Genomic DNA, 16,443 nt, shown 5'->3' on the forward strand with positions numbered 1-16,443 from the left:
CTCAACTGGTCGAACAGATCTTCTATTCTGGGCAAAGGATACTTGTTCTTGATCGTGACCTCATTCAAAGCTCGATAATCGATGCACATCCTCTTAGTGCCATCTTTCTTCTCCACAAACAAGACAGGGGCGGCCCAAGGCGAGGTGCTTGGCCGGATGTAACCTTTCTCTGACAGCTCATCAATCTGCTTCTTAAGCTCATCCAACTCTGGTCCAGATATTCTGTAAGCTCTCTTAGAGATGGGGGCGGTTCCAGGAAGAAGCTCTATAGCAAACTCAACTTTCCGCTCTGGTGGCATACCCGGTAAATCCTTTGGAAACACATCTGGGAATTCAGACACAACCTTGATACTCTCAATTGGGTCTGCTTCACTGCTATCGACAGCCATCTGATAACAACTTCCTTTCTTTGGCTCAGGCGGGACTAACTCGGTCACCACTTCCTCTCCTAGTGGGGACACCAACTTGATTGTCCTTTTATCACAACTGATAACTGCCTGATACTTATCTAGCCAATTCATCCCTAGGATGACATCTATTCCCTGAGTACCCATTACTATAAGGTTGGCGGGAAATGCTATCCCCCTTATTTTCACACTTATATTCAAACAAATGCTATCAGCTCGAACTCTACCACCGGCTGAGTCAATTTGAATGGGGGTTAACATGGTAGTAGTTGGAAGATTATGTGCTTCTACCCATGATGCAGTAATGAAAGAATGTGTTGCTCCAGTATCGAATAACACTTCTGCAATATGGGAGTCGACTGGGAACATACCTACTGTCATGTCGGGGGTCTCCTGAACTGCTTCAGCCTCCAAGTGATTCAATCTTCCATGATTATAGCGCTGCTGAGAGCGATTGCCTGCTCCAGGCTGAGGCACATTCTGCTTTGCTGGGGCATTGGGGCCTGACTGCTGCTGGGCTGCCTTCTTCGGACATTGCATCACCCAATGGCCTTGCTCTCCACAGTGGAAACATGCCCTGTTTCCAACCTGAGCTGGTGCTGCCTGACTGTTCTGCTGATTTGCTGGGGCAGGAAGACGAGGTGTTTGCTGATTCTGCTTTTGAAACTGACCTCCTGACTGATTGCTCTGACGGTTCTGGTACTGATGCTGAGGATACTGCCTTTGGAACTGCTGATACTGCTGACGCTGCTGATGCTGCTGAGATGGACGCTGGTTCTGCCTGAACTGCTGAGGTTGATTGCCTGAGAAACGGGGACGGCTGCTGCTTCCAGGCTGGGGTCCACTGATCTTGCGCTTACGATCTTCCATCTCCTTGCGCTTCCTTTCTGTCATGATTGCTCTGTCAATCAGGTGCTGGAATGTCGGGAAGGTGTGGTTCATCAGCTGATACTGCAGAGGGTCAACCAAGCCTCTCAGGAAACGGTACTGTCGCTTGGCGTCGGTGTTGACATCTTCAGGAGCATAGCGAGACAACTGCAGAAACCTGTCTCGATACTCACTGACAGACGATGACCCTTGCTTAAGGGCCAGGAACTCCTCCTTCTTCACTGTCATCAGACCTGCAGGCACATGGTACTGACGAAAGCTACCTCGGAATTCTTCCCAGGTGATGGTGTCGGGGTTGGCATGGGTGGCGAGGTAAGACTCCCACCATGACTGGGCTGCTCCTCTCAACAGACGGGGACCATACAAGACTTTCTCCCGGTCATCGCACTGAGCGGTATGCAACTCCCGCTCCACAGTGCGCAGCCAATCTTCAGCATCCATGGGGTCAGAAGAGTGAGCGAACGTTGGTGGATGACCTCTCATGAATTCAGCACGCTTGTCTCTAGGCATCTGAGGCATCTGAGGCTGGGGTGGTGCTTGCTGCTGTTGCTGCTGCTGCTGCTGCTGAATGGCGGCCAGAGTCTGACCAATGGCTTGAACTGCCTGAGTCTGCATCAGAAACATCTGCTCGATCGACATCGGGGGCGGGGGCGGCAGGTGCTGCTGCTGGGGCACCTCATCCTGCGGAGCGGCTCGCTCCTGCTGAGCACGCCTTCCTCCTCTACGCCTGTTCTCTGACATCTGCAGAACGCAACCACACATCAGAACTGATCTGGCAAAGCTTGCATCATAAGAAAAGAGTATAGAATTCTCCAACAGCACTGAACAGATGAGCATCTTCACTGATCTCCAACACAGACCACACAGCTTCTCAGATAAAGAGGAAAGGAGAATAATGGGTTTCCCAACTATATAACTAACTTTATTGACATAGTATGTAAACCAAAATGCAGGGGATACCCACACTCTGGTGACAATCATTACAAAGATCCAAATCAAACATAGTTCATCATGACAAACATAAATGCACAGGATATAGCAAACTACCCTGTCTAACTAAAACTAACTAAGACCGAGACTAACGCTAAGACTGAAGCTTCCATGTATATATTTATTTCGTATTAATTACAAGATCCAACTCTAACGATCTATGGTTCTAGAGTTATCTTGGTCTTGCAGGCGGGGTTGCCATAAGACTGGTGTCCACGCTGAGGTGAGCGGTACGGGTGCTGAGTCCCAACGGGAGCGGGGGAACCACCGTCCAAATAACGACGTTCCGCGCGCTCAGCCCGCAGCAGGGCGATCTCAGCACGAGCCCTACTCAGCTCGTCTAATGCATGGTCCAGCTCCGTGTTTAGCACGGCGGCTAGGTTGACTGTGCTGCTCAACCTAGGATTGCCCTCACCGACAGGTGAGACAATCACGCCTCCTGTGCTGCCAGATGGACGGCGGGGGTAATACTTCAGGTCAAGACCGTCAGCTGCCCCACCGAAAACCGAGCAGTAGTGCGAAAGCGCACGCCGTGCAGCATCTTGCATGGCTGCCTCAGCTGAGTCCCGCTCAGAGATAGAATAGTGCTCTGAACAGGCCTCTGCACCCTGGAGACTGTCCTCCGGGCAGCGCACCAAGCAAGTCGCCTCCCAGCGGTCCGGGTAGACCCCGCGACTATGCTGGTAGACCACACAGCGATACTCGACGGACCAAGTATGCCGGTCAAATGCCCGACGTAGCAGGGTGTCGAGCGCATCATGGAAGTGACACCCGCGAGCAGCGTCGCGAGTGATGGGTCGAGCAACCCATCCTTCCGGCTCAGGGTTAGCAGAGAAGTCGGTGTCGTGGCTCGAGCTGTCGTCGCCTCCTCCGTCGTCTGGGTCTCCTCCAGCAGCTACTCCAGAGGCTGGGGCGCCCAGTGGTGGTGCAGGGGGCGGCTCCAGAGGAAGCACAGGGGAGCAGCTCCTCACAGACTCTATCTCCTGGTGGAGCGAGAGGGAAGAGCTCTGCTGCTCCTGTCGTCGACGTTCCTGCTCCTCACGTAGGCGATGGTGTAGTCTCTCCAAGTGGCTGGACTGTCCGGCCACAGGACGGCGAAGCGGACGCTCAGCAAGGCGGGAGGGTAAGAAGGGGATGACTGACTTTCGTGCAGTGTGTCTAAGTCGAGCCATCTACAAAAGACATCGCAAGCAAAAGGGTGAGAACAGAATTAATATGACCAGCAAGTAATGAATCATAAATAAATGAAGGATCAGAATAAAACATAATTTTCAGCAAGGTATAATATGTAGTAGAACATAGGTTTGGTCAGTAGGACCAACTTTTGAAGGGATATCAAAGTCAAGGAAGAGACAGAGGTCTATAATCCTTAGAACGACCATTCTACTCTAGGTTAGCGGTCCTACAGTCAGCACGGCTTTGATACCACTTATGTCACACCCGGTTTTAGAAGGCAAACCGAATGCGAACCATGTACGTGCCAGGATCAGTTATTCACGTACACAGCAGTTACATAATATGGACATCATCACACAGTGCTCAAAATAGTATTAATAAGGGAAATAGTCGATTACATCATACGTCTGAGACGTCCATATAGTTCTTACAATAAATCAAAGTGCGGAAAAGAAACGTAGATAACACGGCCTTCACAGGCAGCCGACTGGGGGTTGCCGCTAACCCACACCTAGAACTCGTCGTAGTCTTGGAACTCCTGGAAGTCTCCTTCCACAGCTTCATCTTCGCCTGAGCAGTGGTTGCAATGCTGACAACCTGGGGGGGGGTTTGGTGTGTAGAGCAAGGGTGAGTACACATCAACATACTCAGCAAGTATCCTGTTTGGCTGTAGTGGACTAGCTTTATGTGGGGATAAGTCAAGCAGTTGCTTTTAGTTGGTCAGGTTATTACTTACTAGTAGAAAGCCAGGTTTTAACATTAACCCAAGTTATTAGCCCAATGTATCCTTTCCAAACGGAAAGAAATACCACTTACCAATACCATAATCGTAATCAGAACCATCAATCTCATTGCTACCTGTACCAAAGTATCTCTGATCAAGTATCACTAATCATTGGAGCTCCCTTGGCCGCTCATAACCGCGAGCACGGCTGATATATCAGTTTCATAACACTCTGCAGAGGTTGTGCACTTTACCCACAAGCCGTGATTCCCTCTCTGGCCCGGGCTTGCAAGACCCTTATTCACTCCCGAGGTGAATGGCCAAGGATTCACTACGAAGCCTTTACAAAGATTCCCCGGGGCTGTAGCCACCCGTTAGGTTTCCTAAATGCACCGCACTCCTCCCCAAGGGACAAATCAACCTTGGCAGAGCGAGCCGCATACACCGAGCCCCATTGACGGCACGACGGCTAAGTGAACTACACCCCGGATCCTCTAATTATTCAGCTAAGGGCACCCCATTCCACCCTCATGGTTGCACTGTTTTCCCGGGCGGTCATCCATAGAACAGGTCCTTACGGAGAGGCACTCGAGAAACCGCTCGAGCCCCCTTGAATACCACAAGTACAACATCATAATAAGAGAAGGGAAAACAGCGTATCATAGATAATCACATCATGTTCATTGATTAGAGTTGAGCGATAGCATCAGACTAAGTAGTAATAATCCGACCCAAATAGGTAAACAAGGACATGGATAACAAAAGCTAGTCAATCCTTAGGTATAAACGTGTAATGCGGGAGGTGAATTAAAGAATGAATAGGACATAGATAGGTCAAAGGACACTTGCCTCCACCAACCGACTGCTGCTCAGGGGCTTCTCCTGCGAATTCCTCGGGCTCTTCGACCGGATCGTTCTCTATGCGAGCGCAAACATACATACATACATCCACATATTTAATACAAAAGAACAGTACACCATACAAGATAACAAATAAAGCGAATATGCATCAAGTATGACATTCGATAACGCATTTGTTATGGTTAGAAAGAAACGGGGAAAGGTCTCGCAGGGGGTTAAATCTTATGCACTAATGACACAATTGGTTTTTAACAAAATAATTCTGTTATATATATTTATATATATACTGATGGAAACCTAATCACTTTTAGTTGGTCAACATTGCACAGGGTAAACAATTAACTACGTGAATCAATAACATAACGGAATTTTAAATTAAACTTCCTATTTTCCCATAGCATGAACAGTGATTAGCCTACTTAAAATACAGTAATTATGATCACAGAAAGTAAATAAAATAAAATAAAAAAAATAAAAAAAACAGAAGGGGGGGCGGTTGAACCGGCCCTAGGGCGGTTGAACCGGCCCTAGGCGGGGCGCGGGCGCGGGCGGGGCTGGCCGGGCGGCCGAGCCGCTGAGCCGGCCGGTTGAACCGGCGGCCAGGCGGGCGCGCGGGGGGGGGTCGGGCTGGGGAGGGCGGGCGGCGCAGGGGGCGGCCGAGCCGGCCGAGCAGGGGGCGGGGCGGCCGAGCCGCAGGGCGCGCAGGGGCGCGGGGCAGGGCGCGGGGCAGGGCGCGGGGCGGCCGAGCGGCCGAGCCGGCGGGGTGGGGCGGGCGGCCGAACCGGCCATGGGGCCGAGCGGCGAGGGGAAGGGGAGGGAGGAGAGGGGAGAGAGGGAGGAGGGAGAGAGAGAGGAGGGGGGGGGGCTCACCGGTGTCGGGGATCGACGGCGAGGGGCGGCCGGCGGCAGGGGGCGGCGCGGCGACCTAGGGCAGGGGGCGGGTAGGGGGTAGGGGCGGCGGCTTAGGTGGGGAGGGAGAAAATGAGGGGGGAGAGGGAGAGGGTTAGGGAATAAGGGAAAGAGGGGGGGGGGGCGGCTGGGCCTTCCAGGCCCAAGAGGGGGGGCGCGCAGGGGCCTGGGCCGGCCGGGGTCGGCCCACGGCGCGGGAGAGAGAGAAAAAGAGGAGAGAAAAAGAGAGGGAGAAAAAAGAAAGAAAAGATCTTCTCCACATTTTCGAAATCCGATCTTTCTACATGAATGCAATTGCGCTTTCAAAGCAATCAAAGGAAATGCAAGGTTCGGCATGGTGCATCAAACAACATAAAGTATTTAGGGTTTTTCCTTACACGAGAATTCCAAACCGAATCCCACTTAGAACTTTGGAAAAGGTCAAGGTTTAGCGAAGGGAAAAAGAAAAGGAAAAGGTAACGCCCGAATTTTGGCGAGTAAAGAAAAGAAAAAATTCAACTGCAAAAATTCGGGGCGTTACAACCTCTCACGAACTCGTCACAACATTCTCCATGCGCCTCATCCTGTGGTACCTGTTCTTGACCTGTGGGGGGGTGTGAGACAGCAAGAGTGAGCTCACATACGTTCATCGCTCAACAAGTTGTGGGGAATAATGTGCATGAACTCGCCAAAGGTGGGAGCTCACGTGAAGTGTAAGGCTTACCAAAGAGGATGGTTAGAGCTGAGCATTGCTTTTAAAGTTGGTCAAAATTTTATTAGCAGTTACTAAGTATAAGTAAATACCAACCCAATTAAGTAGTAGAACAAAAGTAACAACATCACCTGCGATGAAATGCATATGACAAATTGAGTTTAAGTTCCATAATTTAATCATCAGAGAGTCCTGAGCTGCTCATGACCGTGAGCTCGGCTAGTATACCAGTTTTACACTCTGCAGAGGTGGTACCCTTTACCCACAAGTCATGTTACCCATTTGCCAAGGGATCGCGACTTCCCATACACCTCTACCGAGGAGGCGAGGCAGGGTAACACTACGAGGCCTTTACAAAGTTCCACTAGCTTCAGAAAACCCGCTACAGTTTATAGGAAGCTCCAATGCAGGGTTCTTGCCTGACCGCCATCGCAGCAAAATCAACCAAGGACCTCCCTACACTGACCACTCCCCTACTGCCCTTGCCTCTTTCGGGTAAGGTAGTCCTCCACTAGCTTTCCTAATTAATCAGCCAAGGGCGTCCATAAACCCTTGTGGTGGCACGTGTTTCTCAAGTTAAGCTCTATGTTCCAATTAACATTTAATGATCTTGTCATGAACATAAATAGAATAACAACATAATTGGAACATAGATATAATGAAATATTAACCCAAAACCATATAAAGCAGTAGCAGAACTACCCAAGTGATTCAGGGGTAAACAAGGTATTCAAGATAAACAAACTAGGGTGACCTATTGGGTCCCATCAAAATTAAACCTATGCATGGTAAATGATTATAAAGAACATTATTGGGTACAAAGTGGACAAGGGCACAACTTGCCTGGGACTCGAGATTCCAGGTACCAGGATGATCTTCAGGTGACTCGTAACCTCGCTGCTAGTCGTAGCAATACAAAAAAACATGGTATGGACAAAATTAACATCACACCAAACATAAGAATAAACCATGTAATAATAATCTACGCGCTGCTACGAGATCGTGGGATCGAGAACTGCTAAATTCGGGGTTACGGTTATGAAGTTATGGTTTTCCGAAGATCCACGTGGTTAAGTGTAGAATAGACTAAGTGCAACATTTTAACCTATATTTCATGACAAAACAAAGTTATCGGATGATAATAAATATTATTGTGAGACTAATGCAACTAGAATGGATTAAAACGAAGTTGCGGTTATCGAGTTATGAATTTCTGGAGCTATTGAGTACTTGGCACGGGATAAATTAAGTAAACAATTTTAATCTATGTTTAATGTCTAAACAGAGTTACTAGGTGATAAATAATATTAAAACAAAATTAACGCCACCGGAATGGATTAAAAAGAAGCTAAGATAAATTTTCTATGAATTATATAAGTTCTGGAATTATTTTTATACCTGAAAATTCATTTCTTAACTAAATTCCTGATTATATCTCTGTTTGGGCTGCGCGCATAATATCTAGAGAGCTCAGGGGCTAATCCACAAGTTTTCCCAAGACTCAGTTTTCCCCCGCACAGGACGGCGGGTTATAATATGTAATTCCAGAGGGGCTCTTAAGGAAATATGCCAAGGCCGAAGGGGTATGGCATACCCGCGGCCGTTGGATTTCACACAGGTGGTGTGGATTAGATCTGCGCGGTCGCGAAGCGGTACGCGCAGAGAGCCGTTGGATGCAAATACGACGGGTAGGATTTTATTATCCTAGATTTGTTTCTACCCATCTGATCCAGATCAACGGGCTAGACCGAAAATCGAGAAGGGTTATGCGATCACCTAATCCTAGCCGTCCAGCAAGATCTGACGGCGCACGGTTCGTCCCCTAACTCCCGCCCGCAGGTGATGCCTCCGTGCCTCACCACGACGGAGGCCATGGCCGGGGTGTTAAATTCGGCGAGCCACGGGCCTAATCCTCGAATCAAAGGGGTGTTCTGCGCAAAGGACGACGAAACGAACTACTAGGATGTGAAACTCACCGAAGAAGATGACGCACTTGGGTTGTCCACGGCACACCGATTTTTCCATGGAGGAGCACTACGCCGGTGAGAAATTCACGACGGACCCGATCCAATCTTGGTTCGAGAAGGCCACGGACAGGTGCGGTTGACTCCGGCGACGCCACACAACCGCAATTCGGCGACAGAGCTCAAGCGCAGCAGAGATTCTACCGACGACGGCCGCTCGGTGGTACTCACTTTCGCTCAGCTTCGCTCCCGACCTCACGCTACGGTGGTAATCGCGACTGTAGGAGAAAGGGGGGAAGATAGACGAGCTCGGGGTCGTGGCACTCTATATGGGCGCGACATGGTCAGCGCATCAACGGCCACACGCGAGATCTGCGCCTGCCGCCATGCGCGGCGAGGTCGTTGAGGGTGGAGCTGGCGCCCAGGGCCCATTTGTTAGCCATAGCGAGAACGCGGACCTGGTTGAGGCGGTGACGCTGACGGGGAGGGCACACAACCGGGAGAGCGGAGTCCGCGGCGCACAGACGCTGAGTCGTGGGGCCGCGCAGTCAGCAGGAGGTTCACCAGCGCCGGGCGAGAGCGCCTGACCCCCGGGTCCCACCCATCGGCGCACATTAGCTGGGCTGCGCAGAGAAGCGGCTATATGGGCCGGCTCAGGGAGTTTGAGCCCACACGACATCTCCTTACTCTTTCCTTTATTCTTTTCTGGTTTCTTTTTTTTCTTTTTTTCCAAAATTCCACTTTAACTTCAACTTTAAATTCAAATATTGTGTCAAATTATCCTCAAATTATATTGTGAAGTTAGAAGTTCCAATTTTAGAAATATAATTACATACATATTATTTATTTTTTCATATCCTTCTCTTTTTCTCCTTTTTCCTCAAATCTTCTCCTCACTTTTATTTTATTTTTATTCATATTATTATTGTTTTAAATGCACAAACAAAGATCCAATATGATGCAATGATTTATTTGTGTCTTAGTAAAGTTTTACTCATTTTTAAACATGATTAGTCACATGTGATGATAAATAGAGATTCACACACATATATAAAGGAGAGCAATTTCTACTTTTATTCTTCCTTACAATTTGGGTATTACAAGTCCCTACTGAAAATTTAACAAAAATAAGAGGCATCTTAGAGAGTCAAAGCAAGAAGCATACGCCCAAACACCACGCTGACCACCAGTCTCCCCCATGACATGGTGTAGGAGAACATATCCAGAACCTAGAGTGTGCACACCAGCCTATAAAAGGGATATCCAGCAGTCAAATGCCAACGTGCTAGGCAAAATATTTTGCTTATTCCATTCAAAGTGCCCTCACCATAGCTCCTATCACGGCGTTAGTTGCAAGAGTGGCCTTCAAAACCTCACTCTGCAGTAGACAGTAGTCAATGAGAGGCCCTTTTGTTCACAGATTAAAGAAGATTAGGTGAAGGCTGCCAATTGAAATAAAGCAACCACAGAGATCAATGTGAACAGAAGCGTTTAAGATGGGACTAATGCTGACCTCAAACCAGGTGTTCAAGATTTTCGATGCCGGAGAAAGGAGTAGGTCAAAGAATTCCCTGCACAGCAATTTGATTTTTGGAAAGGGTTGCATAAACGGTGCCTATCAAAACATTGACAAGGGGCCAGTACTTGATACTCACACCATGTTCTTCTGCCCCTGCTGCATTCACATACAGATCCTACCAAGACCATTGACAACAACAGCAATTTCATCAGCACCAGATACAAATCAAAACAACGGTATACAGTTCAGAGTTGTGTACAGAGGAGAATGACCGACATTGAGTTGTGAACATCTCATAATATACATACCATATAGGCCTACTACACTTGCTTGCCAGTGCTGTGGTCGTCGTCGGCGGCCGGTGGCCTCCGAGCGCCCAGCGACACGAACCGCCCGAGTCTGTTAATACTCAACTTGGGCAGGTCTCCGAGACCCAGCGGCTCCTCGCGGCTCGACATCCTTCCTGAGAAGAACAGGGAATCCATAAGCTGAATTTCGTTCCGTTTCGATGATGAAAATCAGTTGCGGTACGAAACAAAACCACAAACCCCAGCTAGGTAGTAAGAAGCGAGCAGCGAAGCTGCGACGGCGATGAGCTTGCGCAGTACCTGGACGACCGGTGGTCGATCGATCGTCGGCGATGAGCACGAAGGAAGGTCGCTCCTGGATCCGGTGGCGGACGGACGGTCGTCGGTCGGGGGAGGGAAAAGGGGGGAAGACGTGCGGAGTCAGGCAGGCACCGAATTGGACCCGAGAGGAAGGTAATAGGGTGAGGGGGTGGGCGCTCGGGTTTGCTGGAGTCGGACGTGACCGGCGGCCGAACTGCGCTCGCTCTCTCGTCTGGTGGGTGAGGCGGGGGGCGGAGATGGGGGAGGGGAGGGTGCAGCAGCTTCGCTTTTCTTCCTCCTGCCCGTAGGCGGCCTTGCCTCAGCCCGTCCGTCCGTCAGCGTATCCCACGGTCCGACCGACGAGAGAGAGAGGGAGAGGAATGGAGGAGGAAGCGAGGAAGAGCCAACCGTGGTGCGGATGGACAGATCCGTTCACCAGCGGCGGTGCGGCGGCGTGGTGGGCGCGAGTGCCAGCGCTAGGTTGAGGGGAGGGAGAGGACTGGACTTGTCTGCGGTGGTGAGCAGCCGAGAGGATAAGGTAGTAGGGGAATTTTGGTCATCTTGGGCGGGAGATGGGAAAGTGAATGCGGTCAACAGAAAGGGGTACGATCCTTTTCTGGAAAAAAAACATAAAGTGACGCCACCAAATCATCACATAAAGGCACATCTAAGCGTCATAAAAGTAAAACCATCTACCGGCTTCTGCGCCTGACAATATATGACGAATCTTCGTACCCTTATGTGACAACAAAAACACTATCGTCATAAAATCTTCATGGCCTCATGAAATTATGACGACTCAAAAAATTCCATCATATTATGTGACATTATATGACGATAACTGACCTTGCCATTAAGTATTTTGTCATAAAAGGACAAATTTCTTGTAGTGTTAATTTCAGGACAAACTCTGCCTCGTCCGAGCCCAGCCTTGACTACCTGCTCCCCGTGAATCCTGCAGGAGGCCACTCCTTCAACTGTGACGCATACGTCTACGAATCCTAGAGTGGGCTCGGTCACGACCTCGGGTGGACTTCTGCCTCGCTCGAGCCCTACTTTGGCCTCGACATCAGCAACGAAAAGGCACCCGGTGTCACCATAAACTATAGAGCTGATGTATTACCCAAGGGTTTTTTCATACTCGGCACTGCATCAACAACTACGGTATAGACAACCTCCTTGTCAAGTAGGCTCGGGTCACTGACCAAGCCCTTTGGTCTTGGTCTCGGCTCTCAGTAGAAATCAGATGTATGCACCGGGCATAAGTCATCAGCAATACAAGACCCATGCTCCAGACCATACCATCTACAGAGGCTCGGTTTCCCTTCCTCACCCACTGGAGACAGTCTTATATATAGGTATAATTAAGTTAAGGCAAAGTTAAAACAAGTTATTACGAAATTTACGCCATTAAAGATTATACACGACTATCAACATCAAGATATTGAGCATGATGAGAACGTGGACACATAGTAGAGCCAAACATTACACGGGAACAAGAGTATGGCTAGCTAGCTCTATTTAATTTAATTCGAAAAAAATTCGTAGACTCAAAGTAAGGCGGGGGAAGGTTATGAATAATCCGCCCATGTATATCAACCGCCGATGGGCACGGCACGTCACGTCACGCACGATTTTTGTGAGGCTTGGTGGTTAATTATTTAGTAGTAGTTAAATATATTTGACCGCATGATCATGAGATATGTCCAAAATATGACGAATGCAGAGAGCGTTGATATAGGGCATGCATGCATGCATGCATCGATGCATATGAAGCCAAGTCCATGAATGTATCTGACAATGATGCACCGTGACACCGTCGAGGAAAGCGCTGCAGAGATGGTCAGCGCTAGCGGAGAACGCGAAGCCGCCGGCAACTGGTGCATGCAAGCAGGCATCCATCCACCTATCTCCAGCTCGCACTGGTCCGCCCGGCCTGTATGTAGGCTCGGTTCGCGTCCCACCTTCCCGGCCCGCATCGGCAGCCCAGCTCGCCAGCAGCAGCCGTCGTCTCCCTCAGCCACCCGCGGCCCAACCGGCGCTTCCTTTTCCACTTGTGGGCCCGATGGTTTGCTCTGGCCCATCAGGGCACACCAGCTCCAGCCCCATAGCGAAGCTGATCTCTCTCTCTCTCTCTTATACAATACATGTTTTGTGGGTATCAAGTTGAGTTTGACCACCTTCAGAGAAAGTAACTGAGCATTCAATTTGCAAAACATAAAAAAATAGCGCCAAGAGTTCAGCCGCATAGAGTGAAGTGAACTAACTTAGAGTTCTAAACTTGTCTTTTTTTATCAAAACCCTCTTGGCAGCAAAGAGGAGCCCTCTGATTGTAAAATTATTCTCTTATGGGAGAGAAATATTTCCTATATGAAAAGGAGTTTTTCGTATTTGATTAAAACTAGTCTCTAGAAATGGTTTGAGTTGCAAAACTAAATAGATTTGACTTAGAAGTGTGAAAATGAGTTTGCTTGCAAAGTTCAAAACGAGTGGTGGCTAAATGATCCAAATTTGTCAAATCCTATACTTATTCAACTTGGTTCTAGTTTGACTTCAATTTGCAAATGTTGGCTCATATTTAGTTTAGTTAGTACATTTTGAGTTGCTTTAGGTATGTTGGCATAAATCACAAAAAAAAAGGTGGAGATTGAAAGGGAAATGTGCCCTTGTGCCATTTCTAGTTGTTCTGGTGATTAAAATGCCCAACACAACACTTTGAACTAGCTATATTGATAAGAGCATGAGCACAGGTGTAAAGAAAGCAAATTGAAGATATCAAGTTCAAAAGAGCACAAACATGGACTCAAGTGAACAACTTTATGTAAAATGGTACAAGTGTGAGGTTTGCACTTTAAATATGTTGCATAGGTCCATTACAACTTTTTAGGCTATAAGTTTACAGATATTGCAAATCCTTTTGCAAAGAAGTGAGAGAGGTATGGTTCTAACACTTAGACAATTGTTTTATGTGCAAACAATGCTTATCTAAGTGTTAGGGAATCTCTCAAGAAGAGTCAAAAGAAGTTGGAGAAATTTGGCTCAAAAGAGCTAAACTCGGGCCAGTCTGGGACCCACCGGACTGTCCGGTAGTGCATGTCCGGTAGTGCTAGTGTCGTCGGAAGATATATTGCATAGACGGCCACGTCTAAAATTTTAGGCGTCCTCCGCCACGGACTGCATCTGCTAGAAGCGCTTGGAATCTAGAAACCAAAAGCAAGAACGGATGACGACGAAGCAGCAAATTAGCAATAGCAAGCAAGCAACAAAGACGACGATTGGCCGAACTACCGGGCCTCTCCGGCCGGAGTCCGGCCGTGGACAGCCATGATAGATGGACACACCTAGTGACCTGGAGAGAGTAAACACTCCGAGACCCCCAGCTGGTGCTATAAAGTCGTTAGAGATACGAAGCTAGCTATAGCGTCAGATATCGAGACGTATCCATGATGGCATGGCATGTGTATCGACGACGTCGTGCCGAGAGAGAGAGAGAGAGAGAGAGTGAGACAGGCGTGCATGCATGCGCTGCAGCGCTGCCGACCGGACCATATGAGACACGAGACCGGCCGGTGCGGCCAACAGGCATAGTATAACCGTACCAGGCAGTTATTGCAACCCCCCCCCACCGACGCATGGTGATAATGGCGGCAGCTTGCACTACTCACGAATGGCAAAGCATGAGGAGGCTTGCTGGCCGCGCTACGGCTCCTGCTGTGCTGGCCGGCCGTCGTCCCCCACCGCCCACCGCAAGGACGAGCGAGCAGGCAGGCAGGCAGGCCATTAAAACCAACCACCTCATCCCTGCATCATTCATGCCGGATCATCATCAGATCAGACGAGGGTTGCATATATGCACGGCACCCCTATTCAATTCCTCGCCACAGCCCTACCCTGACCTGACCTAGCTCGCCCTGCCTGCGAGCTGCATGCAAATCGACGTTCATTAATAATTGGACCGAACTTAAAACCAAACCAAGCAGGAGAGCCAAATCGACGTCCATTCATTCAAAATAAAATAATTCTCTATTTTTTGGAAGGAAATTAAACATACAGTACTGTAATAATCTCAGCAGTTTTGAAATGTGAGCCACGCTGAGCTGAGCTTCTCATCAGCCAACCCCCGTTGAGTTATTATCAGTTTATTATTCATGTAACGTTTATAACAAAAATAAAAAAATTTGACATACTAATCATGCATGTTAGCAGTATGGAGAGTATATATTTGAAGTGCTTCATTTATTGCTAGGCGCCTAGAGCTTGTGTCTGCTGATGGGCAATGCTGCGTATATCAGTGTGCTAGATAACGTTATAATAATGTCAAGTTGAGAAGGGTACGGTGAAGTACTATTACAACAATCACTCGCCGCCTTTTTATATGAACCAGACCTAGTAGTTCAGTTAAAAATTAAATGAATGGTTTTTTTAAGCAGCTATATATTAGCCCTCCTATATATTTAAATAAAACTACGTTGGATTTGTTTAAATTTAATTTGCAAGCAGCTATATATATATATATATATATATATATATATATATATATATATATATATATATATATATATATATATATATATATGCATAGCAGCTTTCTTTAATTTTGCCCACACAAAGTATATATGTATGTAATTATGCTGTTTTAGCTAGAACTTGGCGAAGTGGTACACTTGCCGTGTGGAACAGAATCATGAATCTCCAGCTGCTGCTAGAATAATAAGCGAGAGAGCGCGCGCGCATCAAGAAACCCAACCGGAATTCCTCAAACATTTCTCTCGATTTTGTATCCTGCTGTCACTCACGCATGCACTTTCTGCTGCCTTTTTGGAGTCCAGAGATAAAAGGTTGCATCATTAGCAAGGCTAGGGAAGCAGAAGCTCGCCCCGGCCTACAGTAGAAAGACACCCCCACCTACTGCCTATATAATCCCCAAATTTTCCTCTCTCTTGGAGAAGATTTCCATCCCACACAGCACCAATGCAACTCTTTTCAACTCCCGTCTCTCTCTCTCTCTCTCTCTCTCTCTCTTATGTAACGCATATATATATATGCTTATATTATATATTATCTGAGTGTACAGACTATATAACTCATCTGCATCTGTTATATATATATATATATATATATATATATATATATATATATATATATATATATATATATATATATATATATATATATTTACTGATTTCATTAGCTTTTTTACACCTGCATGCAGGGATGCTCGCTCTTGTGATTTGCTTTGGCATGAAAGGGAAGGGAAGAAGGATGCTTTGGTGCTAGGACAATGCCGGGAGGTATTGGCGTGCCTCAATCCGAAGGCGTGGCTGACTGGCGCGGCAGCCATGTTCTTGGATTGAGCCGCGTCAATATCTCCCCTTGCTTGTCTCGCATCTACTAGCTAGTGCCTTGCCTCTCTGATCGATGCCCCTAGCTCATGGAGAAGTTGATTCGCATAATCACAAGCTAAGCAAGAGTTGTCTGTTACTGTCTCCATTTCGTTTTAGTTGTCGCTAGATAGTGCAAAATTGAACTATCCAGCGAAACGGAGGGATCGGAGTACCTGCCGAAGAGTAAGATATCTTCTCCACACAATGCAAGAACATGCACAATCGTCTTTCGCAAGCAAGAATCGTCTGTTGCCTGGAGCAGGATCAAGATATCTTCTTCACACAATGCAAGAACATGCACAATCGCAAGCAAGAATGTATG

General features: G+C 47.9%; 1 long non-coding RNA gene and 1 other non-coding gene across 2 annotated transcripts; one reads left to right on the forward strand and one right to left on the reverse strand.

Annotated features, from left to right (window-relative positions):
- Window positions 1-9,775: 9,775 nt before the first annotated feature.
- Window positions 9,776-10,589, reverse strand: LOC103643619 (uncharacterized). The gene is made up of 3 exons (XR_002266845.2): window positions 10,266-10,589; window positions 10,124-10,181; window positions 9,776-9,988 (listed from the first exon to the last, which is right to left on the reverse strand). It is a non-coding gene; the product is annotated as an uncharacterized lncRNA (long non-coding RNA).
- Window positions 10,590-16,028: 5,439 nt separating this feature from the next.
- Window positions 16,029-16,106, forward strand: MIR171l (microRNA MIR171l). Its single transcript, NR_121142.1, has one exon. It is a non-coding gene; the product is annotated as a microRNA MIR171l (primary transcript).
- Window positions 16,107-16,443: the final 337 nt, after the last annotated feature.

The sequence above is a fragment of the Zea mays genome, chromosome 1, assembly GCF_902167145.1.
Source record: "Zea mays cultivar B73 chromosome 1, Zm-B73-REFERENCE-NAM-5.0, whole genome shotgun sequence".
Classification (NCBI taxonomy): Eukaryota; Viridiplantae; Streptophyta; class Magnoliopsida; order Poales; family Poaceae; genus Zea; species Zea mays.